Here is a 20,019-nt window from a genome sequence, read left to right as displayed (position 1 = left end):
TTTCATTAATGCCATCTATGACCTGAAGCTCCTGCCATAAATTTTATGATGAAATTATTAGGAAGTGATTGTTGGAGAGTTCTCATCTATAGAAATGCAATGTTCTATTTTTGTTTTGTTTTCATTGTCACGCTAGTTTTGACTGCTGTTAAAAAGGAAGAATCAAGGAAGGGATGGTGACTGGTATAAGCAACGAGATTTTGATCAGCCACTTCAACTCGTGCTTACAGATTTTCCTGCATCAGTAGTAGGAAAGGCAGTCTTTATTCTATTGCATTGTATCCCAAAATATTTGTATTGCAGTCTCAAGGCAAACAATATCTTTAGTAAAAGTGAGCACTGAACAACAGAGCTCCTGTCTTTGGTTCTATGAATGGGGGTCTTCCTGAGTGGATTTGGACTGGCTTTGGAACTGCTGTATTCAAAAAGCCTTCCCATGACCATGACACAGCCCCTGCCCAAATGGAAAGGAACATCATGGAAGAAATTAGCATCTGTAAAAAGAAGGACTAAAATAGCATCTGTAAAAAGAAGGACTAAAATAGAGACATGCCGCCTCCATTGGAGGCGGGTTCATTAGCAGAAATGGACATGGTGGGGCTCTGCCTGTCATTGGTTCTGGCTCCAGCTGTTGTTGGTCTCCCTGCCATCTACCCTACCAGTCTCACTGTTTGTTAGGTTTTTTTTAATTAAGCATCTATCTCCAGAGAAATACAGGCACCAGTCGCACTGGCCATCTTCCCACACCTTCCACTTTTTTGGCATGAGCAGCTTCGATTCCCCCTCTCCCAGCCCATTTGAATTGCTCTGAAAGTTAATACAGTCACGCTTCAGGTTGAGCGTTTTCAAGTTACGCTCCGCGGCAACCCGGAAGTAACGGAGCGCGTTACGTCCGGGTTTCACTGCTTGTGCATGTGCAGACGCTCAAAATGACGTCACCCACATGCGCAGAAGCGGTAAAACGTGACCCGTGCATGCGCAAACGCGTCTTACATTCTATTCAGGATGCAAATGGGGCTCCGGAACGGATCCAGTTCACATCCCGAGGTACCACTGTATTTAAACAAAGTGGCCAAGTACAGTGGTACCTTGGTTCTCGAACTTAATCCATTTCGGAAGTCCGGTTGACTCCTGAAACCATTCAAAAATCAAGGCATGGCTTCCGATTGGCTGTAGGAGCTTCCTGCACTCAAGCGGTAGATGTTCAGCTTCCGAAAAATGTTCAAAAACCAGAACACTTACTTCTGATTTTTTGGCATTCAGGAGCCGATCTGTTCAACAACTAAGCCATTCAAGAACCAAGGTACCACTGTATAAGGATGTGATCTAGGAATGTCAGAGGATTCTAACAAAAGCAGAACATGTGGCGGAATGGAAACAGTGCCAAGTGCAACACCTGCAGATTGGGAAATGATGCCTTCTTATATCCCTAGAGTAATCCAGCCAAAACAATTCCAGTTCAATAGGAGTCATTATCTGTGCATAACTTTCCTAAAACCAATAGGACTTTAAAGTGCTCAGGTAGCTAGAGTGTGTTCTTCATCATCCCTAAAATACCAAGAAAATCCCACCGCATTCATTCTGTTACCATTCTGTTTGACTTCACCCCCCGGAGGCATACTCCATTGTCTCTTGACGCAGAGAGATGCCAACCAAACAAAACACGTCTGCAAGGAAAGAGCACACAAATATGAAGAAACAAAAAAGATGAAGCCAATGAGAAGTAGTCTAAAACCTCATTAAGGAAGTTTAAACTGACAAGGAACAGAGGATTGTTCTGGAAGTGAACAGAAGCAATAAAAGATTATTTAAATACACAAATGGAAGAGATCAATGAGTGAAGCAAGTAGACCATGAAGAGATGGTGATGGGAATTGAAACGACGGAACAAGACACAGGAGAAAAATTAAATTAGTTCTTGTCTTCAGTATTAAACACGTAAAATTAAAACTGAAATACAAGGAATGGAACTCCATTTTCTAAGAGGGGTGAAAGAGTAGCAATAATTTCATAGTAATAAAAACTTCTTGCTTCCCACAATCATAGAAGATAGACGATCCTCCTGGGCAAAGGAGCTGCGGCCTAAATTGTTGTCCTGTCAGGAAGGATAATAGCTCCAAAAATAAAGATTCAACAAATATTCCTGTGAAGAGGACAGGAATTAGAAAGATATAGGCCATAATAACAAGCTCTGGGAAAAGATTTGGTGCTGAGAAAGAAAAAAATCTTGTCAGGGAAGAATTGCAGCAAAGACGTGCCAAGAAGATACCAATGCCAAGATTACACCTAACTGAATCACAAGTCTGGTATTTCCTGGGAGATAGATCCCAGAAAAATGGAACTGGGAAATGAGTGTTCGGTTCCATGACCATTGGGTTATAGCAGGAGTGAGAAACCAGTGACATTCCAGACATTACTAGACTAAAACCCTAATCATTCCTTAAAAATTGACCATGCTGGTAGCAGCTGATCTTGGTTCCAGCACCCAGATGCTTGTGGTTCTATCTGGAGGGCCATGAAACTTCCAGTTCTGGCTTTCAGAGTGCAACAAGGTCTCATTTTGTCCTCCATGATGTTAAACATATGAATGAAACTGTGTCAACTCATCTGGAGCTTTGAGGAACAACACCAAGGTGTTAGAGATGGTACAACAGTAAGAGAAGTTGCAACAGCAAGCTTTTGGGGATGGTAACAGAATCTGCTCCAACTGGATTCCATCTGAGATTTTGCTGTTCCATGCTTCTGGAATGTTTTCCAGAAGGGAACTTGGCAGAGTGGAATCAAGATAAATTTGAGAGGACTGTTTTTTTTAAAAAAAATCCCAGGAGAAAACTGAACTAGTCACATTTTGAATGAACAGGTCCCTCCACTCTAATTCAGCAGTTCAATTTCCCCCCAATTATTTTTCCTATCTACCTAATTTGTAGAATTGTGCAATGAAGGAATTCCATCACTGCAATATTGCAGTTTTCCAATTAATATATTGTTTAAAAAAGCAAGGATAAAAGGAACCATTCCTCTAGGATTCTTTCTGTTGAAGGTTTTATTAATTGTCTGAGTTTAGATAAATGGCAGCTGTGCATCTTTACTCTAGAACCAGAATTTCTGGCCACCGAAACTGGGGCCACATCTGCACTATATACGCCAAGCACTATTGTACCACTTTAACAGCCATGCCTTTTCTGAAAGAAACCTGGAAACAGCAGTTGTTTAATGGGTGCTGAGAGTTATTAGGAAGCTCCCATTCCCCTCTCAAAACTACAATTCCAAGAGCGGTTAAACAATCTCTCTTCCCATGGAAACTGGGGAATGTAGCTCTGTGAGGGAAATAGGTGTCTTCTAAAAAATATCAGCAACCTTAACAAACCACAGTTCCAGGATGTTTTGAGGTAAGTCATGTCTGTTAAACTGCCTTCAGTGTGTAGTGTAGATGTCGTCTGGGTGTCAGAATCCTGACACAATTAAGAAGCGCAGCAACTTCATTCCATTCATCCATAATATTGACGACACCGAGGTCTATTTCTTGTTTTCATCTGATCCTAGAGAGGCAGTAGAAACTCTGAAAAGTCTGATAGTTGTGTGTGACTCATAGCAGTAGTAGAACATACAACTAAGCCCAGAAAGGGGGGTGTTACTTTTGGCTGGGGGTGGGGTGGGGGCGTTGAGTAGCTCAGATTCAGATACGTAGCCTGTCTTGATTTGGATTAAAGTGCCTTCGAAGATATCGGTTCCTAGTTTGAGAATGTTCCTTGATCTGGCACAGACACTTTAGTGGAGTGACTTTTAAAGGCATGGGGGAAGGAAGTTGTCGGGCAGAAAAGAAGATGGAAAAGTTCCCTTCTGCAAGTATCTTTCCATTTTTGAACTTCTCAGGATCCAAGCCAGTATTTCCCATTCAAAGTCTTGCAGGGAACATCAGACAATGTTCTGACTTTCAGGCATCTTTTGAAGAGTAGTGATGATGATGATGATGATGATGATGATGATGATGCCAACAGGCCTATGCATTCATTTAAAATGTCCCTTGAATAGCCAGTCATTTTAATGATGACTTCATATTACAGTGGTACCTCAGGTTACATACAATTCAGGTTACAGACGCTTCAGGTTCCAGACTCCGCTAACTCAGAAGTACCTCAGGTTAAGAACTTTGCTTCAGGATGAAAACAGAAATCGTGCTCCGGCGGCACGGCAGCAGCAGGAGGCCCCATTAGCGAAAGTGGTGCTTCAGGTTAAGACCAGTTTCAGGTTAAGAACGGACCTCCGGAATGAATTAAGTACTTAGCCCACGGTGCCACTGTAGTTTTAAATGTTTTTATACACCACCTTGATGTTTAGTAAGAGGGCAGCACATAAACATTTCTATTTTTAATAAAATAAAATAATGTTTCCATTCTTTTTGTTGTCTACAGAACACATGCACCATTGTCCTATACACACTCCCCACAATTTCTGCTTTCACTCGCAACCATGGAACAATTGTGGCCACCCAGCCAGTGATTTTTTTAAAAGTGATTTTAAAGCTATGCCTCGGTGGAGACAATAAATGAAACATAACCACAGAACCGCTCATCAGCTTTGATGTGATTACATCTCCTACCACAATATGCCTAAAGAGAAGTAATAACCCAGTTGTAACTCCTACAGGCACACAAGAAAGAAAGAATAAAGGGCAAAATATATGAACTCTGGAAGTATGTATATGAGATTTCCCAGCAGTGTGGAAAACAGAGACTAAAGTATTTGAAAAAGCTGTCTGACAGCGTAAAATTCAATTCATAGAAGCTTGCTCCATGGCAGGGATGAATTAACCTGCTCCTTTGGGGAGTGGTAGAAAGTGTTTGCCATGTACCATACCTCCTGAATATTTAACTGAGTTTTAAAAGCTATAGGGGGCACCATGTGTTTAGTTTATTTTCCAAATAAAAACTAAATGGGTGCCATCTGCATTTAGCAGTAGTTCATAAACTGCAAAATTAGTTCAGCTTTAATCGATGCTCATTGTTCTCTTGATCACAAAAAAATAATAAACACATCAGTAGTATACTATATCATCAAAGTTATGGTGCCTTGATGATACATTACAGCAGTATGTCACTAGGGAGGCAGCCCTTTGATAATGCGCTACATTAAATATATCATCAAAGCGCCATCATTTTGATGATAAAGTGCTGTACCAGCTGGTAGGAAACATCATACAGTTACAGTTATTTTTAGGAATACTTTGAAAATGGATTCTCTATAGGAAGGCTGTGCAAGGTAGTATGTTAACCAAAAGGTAGTTTATGAATGAGAGGAGGGGTAGGGAGAGAATGGAGTAGCTGAGGTCACATCCACAGCATATATTTAAAGCACAATGAATGCACGTTTACAATGCATGAATCCCCCAAGGAATCCTGGGAAATGTAGGTTTTCAAGGTGCTTTGAATTGAAGCTCTGTAAGGGGTAAGCTATTGGGCTGTTTGGAAGGTTGGCGGTTCAAATCCCCACGACGGGGTGAGCTCCTGTTGCTCTTTCCCAGCTTCTGCCAGCCTAGCAGTTTGAAAGCACACCAGTGCAAGTAGATAAATAGGTGGCAGGAAGGTAAACGGCGGTTCCGTGCGCTCTGGTTTCCGTCACGGTGTTCCGTTGCGTCAGAAGCGGTTTGGTCATGCTGGTCTCATGACCCGAAAAGCTGTCTGTGGACAAATGCAGGCTCCCTCAGCCTCAAAGCTAAAGTGGTGCTTCAGGTTAAGAACAGTTTCAGGTTAAGAACGGACCTTCAGAACTAATTAAGTACTTATCCAGAGGTACCACTGTACACTTATACTTAAGTATACAACACCACCACACTTAAACTTATAAGTATTGTTTAGGCACCTACTTAGGAGAAACATCAGTCGTGTCAAAGGTGCCGCTGAACTCGCTGCCGCACAGCAGCTCAATACAATATGTAACATAATATTTTTATGTAAGGATTCATTTCGCGTGCACGGCGCCATTGTGAATGACAAGCACCACCGCTGGCACGGCAGGTCTTTGGTAAATGGGCGCACAAAGTCAAAAGTCATTTAGACAAACAGTAGGTATACATTTCGGTAATACCTAGGGATATATGTATTTTGTTCTTCTAGCTTGATCAAAATTATTCATTATTTCATAACAGGTACATAGTTAAGAGGTTAGGTGGCTTCAGCGGCGGGCGCCTGGCGCCCCCCAGAATTTGGTGCCCGGGTGCCCCACACCCCTTGCACCCCCAGGTAAAGATGGCCCTGCCCAGAAAGCTGTCTGCAGACAAAGGCCGGCTCCCTCAGCCTGAAAGCAAGATGAGCACTGCAACCGCCTTTGACTGGACTTAACCGTACAGGGGTCCTTTACCTTTTACCTTTTTTATAGTTCCCAACGCTCTTAATAAGCTACACTTTTCAGGATTTGGGGGCTGGGGGAAGCCATGGTACTGTTTCAAATTGTATAATGCAGATAAGGCCAGTGTCTTCTGAGTCTGTACCTACCTGCCTTTGCTGAGCATGTGTCTGCACATGTGTGCAGGTTGCTTACGTCCCCCACATCATAAACGTATGGGGTGCATGTGTGGCACGTGACTGCTAGTATGAGGGTCTCATTATGCAGGCCAACCTTCAGTGTGATTCTTGGTTTTTAAAAAGGTTAGTTACCTTAGTTACCCCTGCTGTAAATGGCTTCATCATCCTCATTTTCCCCCCTCAGGGAATCCCAGAAACTACAGTTTTGCAGGAAGGAAGGGCTAATGTTCTTTGAGGGAGAATTCTCAGCATCCTTATCAAACGGTATTTAAGTCAAGTCATTACAATTAACAGGCATTAAACCAAGCCAAGTCTGTAGCATAGCCTACCCTCAAAGAATTGTGGGTATTTAATCTTTTAGGCCAGATGCAGCTTCTTTAAATAGCTCCTGTTGCCATGTCAAAAACTATTTGCATGCAGCAGCTCAGCAAAGTAAAACGTTTGCTATAGCATTGGGGAAATATTCCAAACTTCTACTCCAAGGGAGTCTTGCTGCTCCTTATAGCTGCAACCTGGGATTCAAACTGACCCCAGTCATGGCTCTGACTCCCTTCAGAATGAAGCCTCTTCACATCACCACTACCATTGCAATCCTAAACTCTACTTTCTCTCTCAGAGCTCAGGGCGGGACTCCATGCATTTGCCTCTGACCCAGAGTCCCTGCTTTCTTAACAGCTCATCACCTTGCCTTAGCAGCCATTGTCAGGCTATTCTGGGAACTGGCTACCTGCTGGATCCGGGGATTTGGGGGTCTTGATTAAATTCTAACCCCTTTCTGGTTCCAGGAATTTAGGGGAGTCTTCCTCCCACCCACAAACTATCACGGTATCGAAAATACATTCTGATGGATGATAACTGACTGGGGCAATACAACAACCATGGGAAAGAGAAACTAAAAGTCATTTGACTTTATTGACTCCCCACCATTGCTCACCTCCCCCCCCTCCAGTTTTCACCTATGATGGAATGAAGCAGAGGGGAAATGACAGAGTAAGATAAAAAACACAGATAAGCTGTCAGTGAGGGGAAATCAGTATCAAATAGTCACTTTGCCTCACTGAGTAAATCATCACTTGGTAAATATATCAATAAATAACTTCAAAGCTTCTGAAAGATTGCCTCGGTGACATTGTAAAAGGATTGGTTATAATATTGTGTCATTTCATACACCGCAAGTGGCCGGTAGATTCAGAATTATCCACTCATCTCCGTGGTGTGTGGTGTTGTTGTTTTTCCTCCCCTCACCTGGACACTATGACTGTTTAGCACCTGGTTTAAATAGATCTGTGAATGAAAAGAACTTGTTTATTGCTCCTCTTGAAAATGCCATTTGAATAACGGTGGCTTTGCCCGCCTTCCATCTCCTCCAAAGTTCAACAGCGTCATCCGTCAGCTTCAATTAACTTTGCAAACAATATGGCAGGACTTGAAAGATATTAAAATGGAAATTTCCAGGCACACGGTAACATGGTGGTTTCGGAGAGAGGCACCGTAATGATAGTAATCTGCTGCAATTTGGAGGCTCGCGGGCCGAAACAGAAACCCCCACCAAAATCAATGGGTGGCGGGAAGAGATCAAGGTAAATTGCATTTTCATAACGCATGTGTTGTTGATGTGGTCTGGGGAAGATAATGGTCTTTGGTTTGTGCATATCTTATCAGCTCTACTGCTTTCCTATAGCACCACTACACTGACTGACAGGAAAAATGAGATAAGGCATAATGGGCAAATTGAGACTGAGCCAGTCTTTGTTCTGGGTTTAATGTGACTGGCCCACTTTAGCTGTGGTGCACCACAGCCAAAGCACAGCTAAGTTCAATGTGAGTAACCAATGCGTATTGACTGACCCATTTTCAATAAAGTTGGGGGATATGGGTTCAAGCCAGAAACAAGAATTATAAACTCAGCAGACCTGAGGACTAAAGGTCTAATCCCTGAGAGTTTTGGGGGGTTTTCTTCACAGTGAGATAAATCCCAGTTTGTAGATTCTGTCTCTCCATCATACACAAATGTAACCAAGAAAGCAATGCTTGAATTATGCAGGGAAGACTAGGAAAACGGAACTTAATTTAATCTGCAATCCTTACTCATTGATGCACCTCAATCTTAGTCAAGTCATGACCACCCATAGAATTCTAAAAACCCACAGAATTCTAAAAACCGTGCTGAACGGGAAAGGGAGTTAAAAAACATATATGAACAACCCATTGACCCACAGGCTCTGAGGGTCCACAGACGCCCTCCTTACTTTCCAGTTAATTCCTTTCCTCTTTGCCCAACTTTACTACAAACAGCCAAGGAGTGCACCAGTCAGCATCTCAGGTGAATTTGTCTATGTTTGTAGATTGTGTGAGAAATGGGGAAACAGGAATCCCAGATTTGGCCAGACTCACCTCAGCATGTGTACTGCCTATTGCATGTGCCTCTCAGGGACAAAAGAATAAAGAGTTACTGTTGAACTGAAGACTATCTCTCATAGAATACTGTACACATCTTGAAACGACATAAATGGACCCAAACTGTCTAATCATAATCTTGAAACCAGCCCAATGATTTTGGGACTTGTACATAGCCGCCAAACACTGAAAGATCTTGTAAACTAATCCTCATCTTAAAAGGTAAAAGGTACAGAACCCCTGGACAGTTAAATCCAGTCAAAGTTAAATCCAGTCAAATCCTCACTTTCAGGCTGAGAGAGCCAGTGTTTGTCCACAGAGAGTTTTCCGGGTCATGTGGCCAGCATGACTAAACCACTTCTGGCACACAGAGGACCGTGACAAGTACCAGAGCACACAGAAATGCCGTTTACTTTCCTGCCACAGTGGTACCTATTTATCTACTTGCACTGGCGTGCTTTTGAACTGCTATGTTGGCAGGAGCTGGGACTGAGCAATGGGAGCTCACCCTGTCATGGGGATTCAAACCGCCAACCTTCCAATCAGCAAGCCCAAGAGGCTCAGTGGTTTACACCACAGTGCCACCTACGTCATCTTACTACGCAGCCATAAACCCGAGGGACTTCAATGGGCCTTTCCTCCTGGTTATCAAGCTTAGTATTTCAGCAGTGCTGAGAAAAGCTCCATCTATTCTCCTGAGTTCCAGCACTACATACAGATTTCTTTCTTGTTCTATATTATTGAGAATAAGGGTGGATAATTGTTTCGACTGGGTTGTAACCTAAATGGACCTTTTCTTTATCTCTAGTGAACCCTGGGTCAATTATTTCCCACATAATTTGTTCTGACCTATAAGCAAAATAATAGTGACTTCAGAAAAAGACAAGAGCCATAGTCAAGTGACTTTGTCCTGATGCATCTACCAGTACTTCATTTTTACTTACCAGTACTACATTTTTACTTATGTGCTGGCACAGCAAATCTTATGATCAGCCTGTGAAGTGTTCCTAAGTGAAAATAATGTATTACCTTAAGAAACTACTTGGAGAATGAAAAACTACCTTACATGTCTGGCTATGATTGTTTTTCAATATTATTATTTATGAACAGACTGTGCAGAGTTGAATGCACATTGAAGAAGGGTTGACACCAATCAACCGTGTGTAAGTGTGTGAATGTGTATATATGCATGCATGCGTGCACGCACACATACACACACACACACACATGCACGCACATACTCCAGCCTAGTTTGCATCAGGCCCTCTGGAATTTGCATTCTAGTCTCTGTGCAGTGTGCAGGCATGCTCATAGATGTTTACTATGGAAAGAGAGCTATCGGTCGTCCGTTGCTTGTATTACAATCCCAACTTCACCCAGCATTGGCTTCCCTGCTGTGACATCACAAACTGTTTCCAGACAATAAGAAGGGCTGAGGAGGGAATGTCAGTAATGCAATATTGTGGCTTCGCAGGGAATACAGAATTTGGCTTGGCTGAGATGAAACAGCACACAGGCCAACAGATAGGAAGAATTGGTTGCTTCTAGAAGGTTTGGAGTTTGGAGGCAGGGCTGCTGAGGTTAGAGGGGGCAGCAAAAGAGGAAAGGAGTGAACCTGCACATTGAGTCAAAATACCTTGTCAATGCACAGTTATCTGTTTATTTTAATAATGTGGTCCCCTGCCCTGTCATTAGTTAACCTGTAACAATATGATAAAGATAGGAAAGGCTGATCTGCTGCTTATAACTGAAATCTCATCACAGTCAAATATTACGTGTACCTAGAAACCAGCGAATAATGTTGTGGCATCCTTCCTACTCGTACAACTGATTTTTAAACAAAGATGACCCAATGGCTTCATATGTATGCAAACGTCTTCTTGTTGAAGTCAGCCTCAAATCTCCCATTTGGTTTTTAGCAGTGCAGGGTTGTTGCCATAAGACTGATGTGTATTGGACACATACTTCACGACTGCAATATCAAGTGCATGAATGAATGAACCATCATGCATCTATGTTTTCAAAAGAGCCAGTTCACACATCCAACTGCTGAGAAGCAACAACAAAAAATAATAATCAAGTGAGATTTATTGATTGGTTTGGCCATAAATTAATTGAACAGATTGCCAGCCTCCTGGAAGTTGATTCACTGTGTTTCATATGCTGTGTTTTATTTCTTATTTTTATCCACACTACCAACAACAACAATCTAATTGTCCTTCTGTCTCAGATTAGCTACAAACAGAGACATGCAATCAGCATGATTTGTTGTCGATACAGCTGAATGCTGAGGTAAGGATTTTGCATCCTGTCTTCAGGTGCTGATGCAGCTTAGCAGATCGAGTATCTTTTTCAAACACTCTTCCTGTTTAATAACAATGCCGGTTCCTGGTGGAAGAATCTGCATGCTGGCGGAACGGTGGGTCATATCCAATGGTAACGTGCACCTTACTGCAAAGGGCTTCCATTAGCACAAATCAAGGCACCCAATTTTGGCGGATTCTCCTCCCCACTACTGCATTATATCAAATTGTGTTCCAGAGGAACCCTCAGGAATAACTTGGGGGGGCAGTAGGGGAATTGATGAAAAGCAAGCATCCTAACTTGCATAAGTAGAAGCACTATCTGCAAAGGCAAAGCCACCTGATGCAGTACTGGATCTGCTCCAAGGAGCAGGAAGTGTAGCCACTATTTCCCCCCCATAACCACAACAGTGGATTTAATGTTTTGCACTAGTGCAGTGTCCAACCACACACACAAACACACACATGAAAGGGGGGGCGCCCAGCTGAGCCTTTGCAAACTTGATATATACGTGAGAGCCAGAAATCACAGTTGTGGAATGACTATGTCCATTTCCCAGTTCCCAGACTGGAAATACTTGCCAGAGAATGTGTGAAATCTCACAGTCAGAAACCAGGTGGTAGTTGACCATCTGACTCTCAGTTTTGTGATGAATCTGCTGTCCTCTTTATACAGGTGCTGGGATGGAGAGCAGCACCTGCATAGCATGGGGACTGGGATTTTGCAGATCAGCCCCTAATATATTTGATATACCGTATTTTTCGCTCTATAACACGCACCCGACCATAACACGCACGTAGTTTTTAGAGGAGGAAAATCCGCAGGCATGCCACCCGTAGGCATTTCCTCCATAACACGCACAGACATTTCCCCTTACTTTCTAGGAGGAAAAAAGTGAGTGTTATGGTGCAAAAAATACGGTACATATAGTAGAGCTGAGCCAACATTGCCAGATCTTGTGGTTGTTGTTTTTTCCCAGGAAAACAAAAGGCGAGGTGGCAGGGGGAAAGTAAGGTAGCAAAAACACATGGGGGGCACATTTCTGGGGAACAAAATGGAAAACTCTTTAAAAGTTCAGGTTAGGGGCTTACTGTGATGGCAACAGAAGTGGCTTTTTTAATTAAGAATGTGTCAGGCAGGATAGCCAAATTAGTGCCCTCCAGATGTTGTTGGATTACAACACCCCTCATCCCTGACTATTGGTCAAACTGGTTGGGGCTGATGAGAGTTGGATATCTAGAACATCTGGAGGCATGACATTGGTTGCCCCTGATGTAAACTTTAAATTAGTTTGAACAGGAAAACAAGTCTGATGAATGCATTTTGTCCATATTTCTGACCGCTGAGCAGCCTACATCTTAGAGATGCTAGGCAGAGAATGACACAAAGTTTCTTGTGTCTCTTGGGTGATTTTGAACCTCAATAGACCTTTGTTGCATTTGATGAATTAAAAAGCAGATTGTTGCATTGTATTTTGTCCGAGGTCTATTCCCTTGTGTTGCGAGTACTGTAGCTCTTACTGTGATATACTGAATTATTAATAGAATTGTGCAGAGGTAAAAAAATAAAAAATGCACATAAAAAACAACTATTTTGCCTTTGTTCTTTGCTCTTAACACCAGTGACTTGATATTATTTGCCCAAGCCTTCAGAGTTTCTGCAGAAAGAATGCTGAATGGTCAGATTCATTAGTCCCAGATGGAAAGTAATTAGGTACAAGTTGAAAGTTATATTCAGCGTGTAAATCAACCTGCAGCTACTGCAATACTTTTCGCGCCACTATTTAAAGCAGGGGATGTGGAGTTCATTCACCACTATGAACTAACAATAGAGAGTCATTCAACATTGAGTTGGCCATAATTTCTCAGAAAAGAGTTTTGTAATTTAAAAAAAAAATGTTGGAGAATTTCACCTCTCTTGCCTGCTTTTAACTCTAAGGCATACATGGAAGATATGATCATATAACTCCCACTGTTACATCCAGTTTAGCCCTGATCTAAAAAAAAGGTCTTCATAATCTCATCCTGCCTCAAATGTTCTCCCTCCCAGGGACAAATGTATTCTGTCCTGCTATCTAACTCCTGCCCGCCTCCAAAATACAATAGAAACAACATTGCAAGCAGTATGAAATTTTGGCTGATGGCAACAAATATCAATGTATTACTTAACTTTCTCATTACAAACACGTCTTTTACATAAAACTGCTTACAGTTACAGATCTTTATTTCCTCTCACTTTTTTTTTTTTTTTTTGCATTTTAAACCCAGCCCTATTTCATGAAAAAGTCATTAATAAATCTAATCTTACAAAAAAGGGGGAGGATGAATTACTTTGTCCACCCGACCTGTTCTCTTTGTTTCCCTTATCTTAGCTTTACCTGCTTCCCCCTCCCCTAGCCATTCATCATGCCTTTGTTTGAAATCTAAATTTAACTTTTTGCATTCAATACCTCATCAACACAGCTTGCAACAAATGGTCTTTTCACACTGAACAATACAGCTGAATTAAACTTTCCATTTGATCCTAACATGGTTTGCCTTGAATTATAACTGATGATGGTCTTTTTCTTCTGGGAAATGAAGCCTCTGTGAGTGACTGTGTGGCATATCCAGACACACTGAATCAAACCAGGGTGTGATTCACGCTGAAGCCCCTTCTCCTGAGGCATCCCTGTACTGGTATTTTCTGAAAATGTTATGGCTGCTCACAATGTACAAAATACAATTCTGCATCTTCCTTCTATATAAAACTGATCTGTGCTACCTGCCAATAGCAGAGTGCAATAAAAAGTGGGTTGATCTTAAATCACATGGCCTATCACTCAGGTAGCTGTTGTGTAGGAAGCTCTCTTATACCAAGTAAGACCGTTGGTCCATCTAGCTCACTACGATCTTGTCTACACTATCTGGAAGTGGCTTTCCAGAGTTTGAGACAAGCATCTTTTCCAGACACTCACCTGGCATCATGACGATGTCAGAGGACAACAGCGCCTTTGAAAAGTGTTTCAGCGAGGTAAGTGGGTGTGGCTTGGGGGAAATGGCCTCATGGGCCAAATTAAGACTCTTGCTGGGCCTATTTGGGCCCATGGGCTAGAGGTTCTCCACCTCTGGCCTGGGGGCAGCAAACACAGAGCTGATAAAAGTTGGGGAGGCGGCTATGGATAGCTATAATGGGTGCTACAGTCCCCTAACTTCTAAATAGCTTGCAGGTCTTTCCTTGAGCCTTTGCCCTAGTCATTATTATGACATATTGGATTTGATCATTGTTAGCTGCCATGAAGGGACATGGGTGGCGCTGTGGTTAAACCACAGAGCCTAGGGCTTGCCGATCAGAAGGTTGGCGGTTCGAATCCCTGCGACGGGGTGAGCTCCCATTGCTCGGTCCCTGCTCCTGCCAACCTAGCAGTTCAAAAGCATGTCAAAGTGCAAGTAGATAAATAGGTACCGCTCTGGCGGGAAGGTAAATGGCGTTTCCGTGCGTTGCTCTGGTTCACCAGAAGCAGCTTAGTCAGGCTGTCCACATGACCCGGAAACTGTACGCTGGCTCCCTCGGCCAATAAAGTGAGATGAGCACCACAACCCCAGAGTCGGCCACGACTGGACCTAATGGTCAGGGGTCCCTTTACCTAGCTGCCATGAAAGTGACAGTGGGAAAAGGAAGTATCTGTGGGATTGAGTGTGGGTATGTATGAACATTTTTAAGGACTGTATGAAATGTATGTTTGTATGTTTGTAATCTTAAAAAAAAGAAAGAAAGAGACTCTCCATGACTGGCAGGTCCATTTCATATATATTTATAAAATGTTGATGCTTAATTTTAAAAAATCATTTTAATTCCAGTATAACATTTTGTTGACTTGGGATCCTTGCACCTAGTTCTGTCTCAGCTGCTTGACAGGCGCAGAAACTTGCAGGACAGGATGGATCATTAAAAAACCACATTTCACATACAATGCATTTTATACCCTGCAATTTAAACCAAACTGAACAATTATATCAGTTTTGCAAGTCTCAGCTCTGTGCCACCATGGCCACCTGCTATTTTGAGCCTACGGTAATTTTCCACCCTCATTTATTTGATGAATGCCGTATTTAAGAATTTAAGGCCTTGTTAACCTTTCACAAGTTTGTCTTTCCACAATAAAAGACGTCTTAAAAACCAAACTGGCTTCGTCTGCAACTAGAACAAGGGGATGCTGTGCCCTGGCTGGGACAGAAGCAGGCCATTCACATATTTCCTGTCTGATTTATTCCAGTTTTTAAATACCTCTTAAATAACCTTCCTGATTTTCTTCTATGCTCACCTTGGGAGAGTTTGCTTAGTCTGAAATTGAATAAAGGAAAACAAAAGCAAGCTGAACTCCATTAAGAAAGGAACTCCAGTAAACCTCATCAGGGAATGAGTATTTCACTTGCGAGCCACCAGTCTTTTGACAGCCTCTCCACACCAGGGACTGTTTAGCACTCCAAAGGCTGAGTGCATCTTCTATTTCCCAATAGCAATCCAAACAAAAGTGTATTAGTTAGAGATGGAAAAGGCTTATTAGACTGGTTGAGTTCATCCTTTTGCAGTAGCCCACAGAGGAATGTATCTAATATTAGACTGATATTTCAGATGATGATAGCAAAGAGGACAGGTAGCCCAAAACTACATGTGAAGACAGGGAAATTAAGGTTTTGGAAGTGGATGTAGATGAAGCCCATATTGAAGTGGGATAGGAAGGGAAAGCTTTTATTTCTCAGGTGCAGGAAAGTATTTGTTCACTCAAGTTATACTGCCTACCAAGCAAAAAAGACACACATATATAATCTATAACTAAGACTTCTGTTCACTCCAGTAGTGCAATTCAGTTGTGACATCTCCAGGGTCTACACTTCCCAAGGAAAAACTCCTTACATTTATACCCCCTGTACCCTTCCAACAAAAGTAAGACTGAGTTTGTGGGAGTTAAACTGTTTAGCAACCGAATATCATATAATCTGGAACTATCGAGTTATCATAACTTTCCAAAACCGCAGTCAGAGATTTGGCTACAAATGTGAAAAAGGGGGAAATGTGACCAACTCGGGCTACACAATACACAGAGCTACGTGCTGGGAGAATTCATATTTAGCACATGTCATATTGTAACAGCTTGCTTTAAATTTGGGGTGAGGAACCTGCTTCCAGTGGCCACAAGCGGCCTTTAGGCTAATTTTATGTGCCCCTCTGCAAATGATCAATTCAGATCTGTGTTAATGAAAGAGGGAAATGGGGGAGAGAGTTGAAACAGATGGAGATATGGAGGGGAGGAAGAAGAAGAAAGAAAGAAGTAGAGTGGTACCTCGGGTTAAGTACTTAATTCATTCCGGAGGTTCCTGCAGGTTCACAGCAATCCAGAGATTCAGTGAGATGAAGGAGTTTATTATTAAATAATTAATTAAATAATTATTATTATTTAATAAAATTATTAAATAATGTTTGTATGTCAATCTACAGTGGTACCTCGGGTTAAGAACTTAATTCATTCTGGAGGTCCGCTCTTAACCTGAAACTCTTTCTTAACCTGAGGTACCACTTCAGCTAATGGGGCTTCCTGCTGCTGCCGTGCCGCCGGAGCACGATTTCTGTTCTCATCCTGAAGCAAAGTTCTTAACCCGAGGTAATATTTCTGGGTTAGCGGAGTCTGTAACCTGAAGCGTATGTAACCTGAAGCGTATGTAACCTGAAGTGTATGTAACCTGAGGTACCACTGTATGGGGTTATGTAATCCTGCTATGCTACATACTCCACACATTTCTTTCTCTTGCACCACCAACTTTTGGTTCTGATTCTGCCCGCGTTTGACTCCTCAGACTTAATTTGTTCTGTGACAATCTACTATATAATGTTGAATGTTGTCTGTTTGCTATGCTTCTGGACACTTCTTAAGATATTGTAACTTTGCAGGTTGGTTCCTGTGATCAAGAAGCAGTTGTTTGTTTAAGATTGAACGCAATTGGATGCCATTTTGAATCAAGATGGCAAACGTAACCTTTGAAAACAGCACTGGTTTTTCAGTTTTTTAAGAATTCTGGAGCAATGCTGGGTATGAGGCTGCTGGTTTATTAAAAATGGCAATTAATACAAACAGAGTTGCTAAGCATGCTAAATTATACCCTCTCTTTCTTGCCTAGCCTTCTTTCTCCCTGATCAGAGGTGCCAGTAAGGAAGGTGAGGGAAATGAAACATAGGACCATCTTATACAGAGTCAGACCATTGGCCCAACTAGCTCAGTATAGTTTTCTCTGGCTGACAGAAGCTCCTTAGAGTTTCAACAGGAGCAAATAAGGTAAATTCATTGTCCATGTGTCTACTAATGTATTATTTTTATGCATTTTATTTCATAAAATTTATATACAGCTTGATTGCAGAAAGCCTTGAAACTTATCAGCACTGGGCCATAGGAAGCTGAATCTCAGAAGGACTGAGAGAGGAGCTAGATAAAGTAGTTGCAGGCATAACATCAAACCCCAATTTGCAGCATGACCCATGTTTCTTATTAGCTTAGTGGTGTGCTACGCATTCTTGGTACAATTTTCTATATTCCCTGGAGCATGCAGAGCAGAGAGTGCAACTCAGAAGGTGGGAAATGACCAGGGATTTCTTTCCATTCACATTTTTATGCGAACACTCCTGAATTGCACTTCAGGAACCAATCCGAAACACAGCCTCCTTTCAAAATTCGTACTTGTCTGAATTTTGCAATGCAGGTCACCCCAACCCCAAAATGCATCAATGTGCGCAGAAATGTGTATATTGTTGAAAGTGAGGTGCAAAAATGTCATTAAGTTATTGCAAATTTTAACAATCGAGACAGAATACTTAATGTAAGGTAAAAGAGGTTAGATTGCTATCAAACCAGTGACCACAAATTATTAGGACTTGTACCTGCCTGCAAAGGTCTTTGCAAAATCATAGGATGTAATTACCCCTTTTTCTGAATATAAACAATGAAGGGGTACCCCGTAATGGAGAAAGATTTCCACATTTTGACTCCTCTGGCCTGTCTATTGCACACCGTCGGTGTCTCCACCACAACTGATCCCCAGATTCTGCTCCCCCAACCCTTAAGAGCAGGCATAGGCAAACTCCGGCCCTCCAGATGTTTGGGACTACAATTCCCATCATCCCTGACCACTGGTCCTGTTAGCTAGGGATGATGGGAATTGTAGTCCAAAACATCTGGAGGGCCGGAGTTTGCCTATGCCTGCTTAAGAGCACAATGCATGTGGCATCTCCAGTGCTGAGCAACTCCCGTATGTGCAGCTGCAAGTAAGAAAATGATTATCTCTTTATATAACTCATTCTGCACTGGGTCAGGAAATACTGGCAATAGCGTTAGTCCAGGGTCCACAAGAATCAGTTGTTGCACTATAGCGGAGACATCTCTGCTTCGCCTCCTTGACATCCATGCGAATGGAAGGAGTTTTTGTAATAACTAACCGTGTGTAAACAAAATCCAAACTGCATCCCTAAACTATATCTAGTTCAATATTTGGGAGAGGAAAATGAGAGTGAAATTATCTTTCCTGCACTGCTCACATTAGACCAAATAGGAAAGCAAATTGCAAGCTATAGATGGAGAAACTCTGAAAGAGAGACGGAGAGAGATCAGGATAGACTGGCTGTTGACCAGGAACTGAGCATCTGCTGCTACTATTATCTGTGTTCATTTGCAGTCTACATTTTTAATGCTTATCAATTTTTTAACTTTATTCCCGTCCCTTTTTTCCTGCCTGCTGTTGTAAGCTTCATAAAAGATGGAAGAGCTGGAGAGGATTAATATTCTTTGAATTACATTCGGCAGCGGAGTCACGGCTGTGTCAGTTTCTCAAATCTAGCAAGATATTTACCTTCCTCACACTATTTTTCCTCTCCCCACTGCTCGAAGTCTTGCATGTAGACACTGTGTTGAATATTTAACGTGAAGAATTTTCTGATAACTCAAACATCATTATGCTTCTCTGAGCCACACACTACATGACATTTGAGTTCTTGCTTTAATTTACATCCTTTTCCCCAGGATTTCTGGAGTTTTATTGAAGGGAAACCTTTCATGCCCTGCAACACAATACCTGGGTGATTGCATCAACTACTCTAGCCCATATCAGACTGACGAAAACTCCGGTTTCTATCCTGTTTTGTGTGTGCATGGGTGTGTTTTGATAGAGCAGCAGGGAGATGGTTTTTTTTATACATGAAGGTTGGTAGTCGCTGACTTTTGTAGACTGAGCACAGTGATTGCAGCACCAGCATATTTTAAAAGATGGAAATTATTTAGAGCCTAACGACTACACATAACTTTTAATGTGTTGCTTGAAGCAATGGTTGGGTTTTTTTTAAAAAATGCACAGAGCGCATCCCTGAGTCAGATCGGAACAACAATGCATGGAGGCAGGATATTTATAAACCTTCCCTTAATTTGGGAGTGCCAGGAACATGAACGAAAATATAGGAAGCTGTCTTAAATTAAGTCAGATCATTGTAGTGAGTGTTCACCTTGTAGTGAGTCTGGCCTGTCCCTTAAGAGACATGCCGGATCTGTAACAAATACTCCCCTCTTCTTCCTGACTGTGGCTCCCTCCATAGTACAGTGGGAACAGGCTAGAACCTATGTAGCAAGTCCTGTTTGCTTTGCTGAGCTGCTGCTCACAAATAAATACAGCTGTCGATGTTTTCCTGACTCCTGCTGCTTCCTGGTATTAGAAGAGAAGAAGAAGAGTTTGGATTTGATATCCCGCTTTATCACTACCCGAAGGAGTCTCAAAGTGGCTAA

The 20,019-nt window shown here is 42.1% G+C and overlaps 1 long non-coding RNA gene across 33 annotated transcripts in view; it reads right to left on the bottom strand.

The window, feature by feature from the left end:
* LOC308595157 overlaps positions 1-20,019 on the bottom strand; it is a 231,853-nt gene that overhangs the window by 88,188 nt on the left and 123,646 nt on the right. For 6 of the 33 annotated variants that reach the window (XR_014011806.1, XR_014011807.1, XR_014011808.1 and 3 more), the window contains one exon: positions 18,982-19,939. The exons of the other annotated variants lie outside the window; for them this stretch is intronic. This is a non-coding gene — a long non-coding RNA (uncharacterized lncRNA). Of the gene's footprint in view, positions 1-18,981; positions 19,940-20,019 lie in introns of those variants that run through there. 33 annotated transcript variants of the gene reach the window in all.

Source organism: Podarcis bocagei (genome assembly GCF_964188305.1).
Source record: "Podarcis bocagei genome assembly, chromosome: 9".
NCBI lineage: Eukaryota > Metazoa > Chordata > Lepidosauria > Squamata > Lacertidae > Podarcis > Podarcis bocagei.
This window is presented reverse-complemented; position numbering and strand designations above follow the sequence as displayed.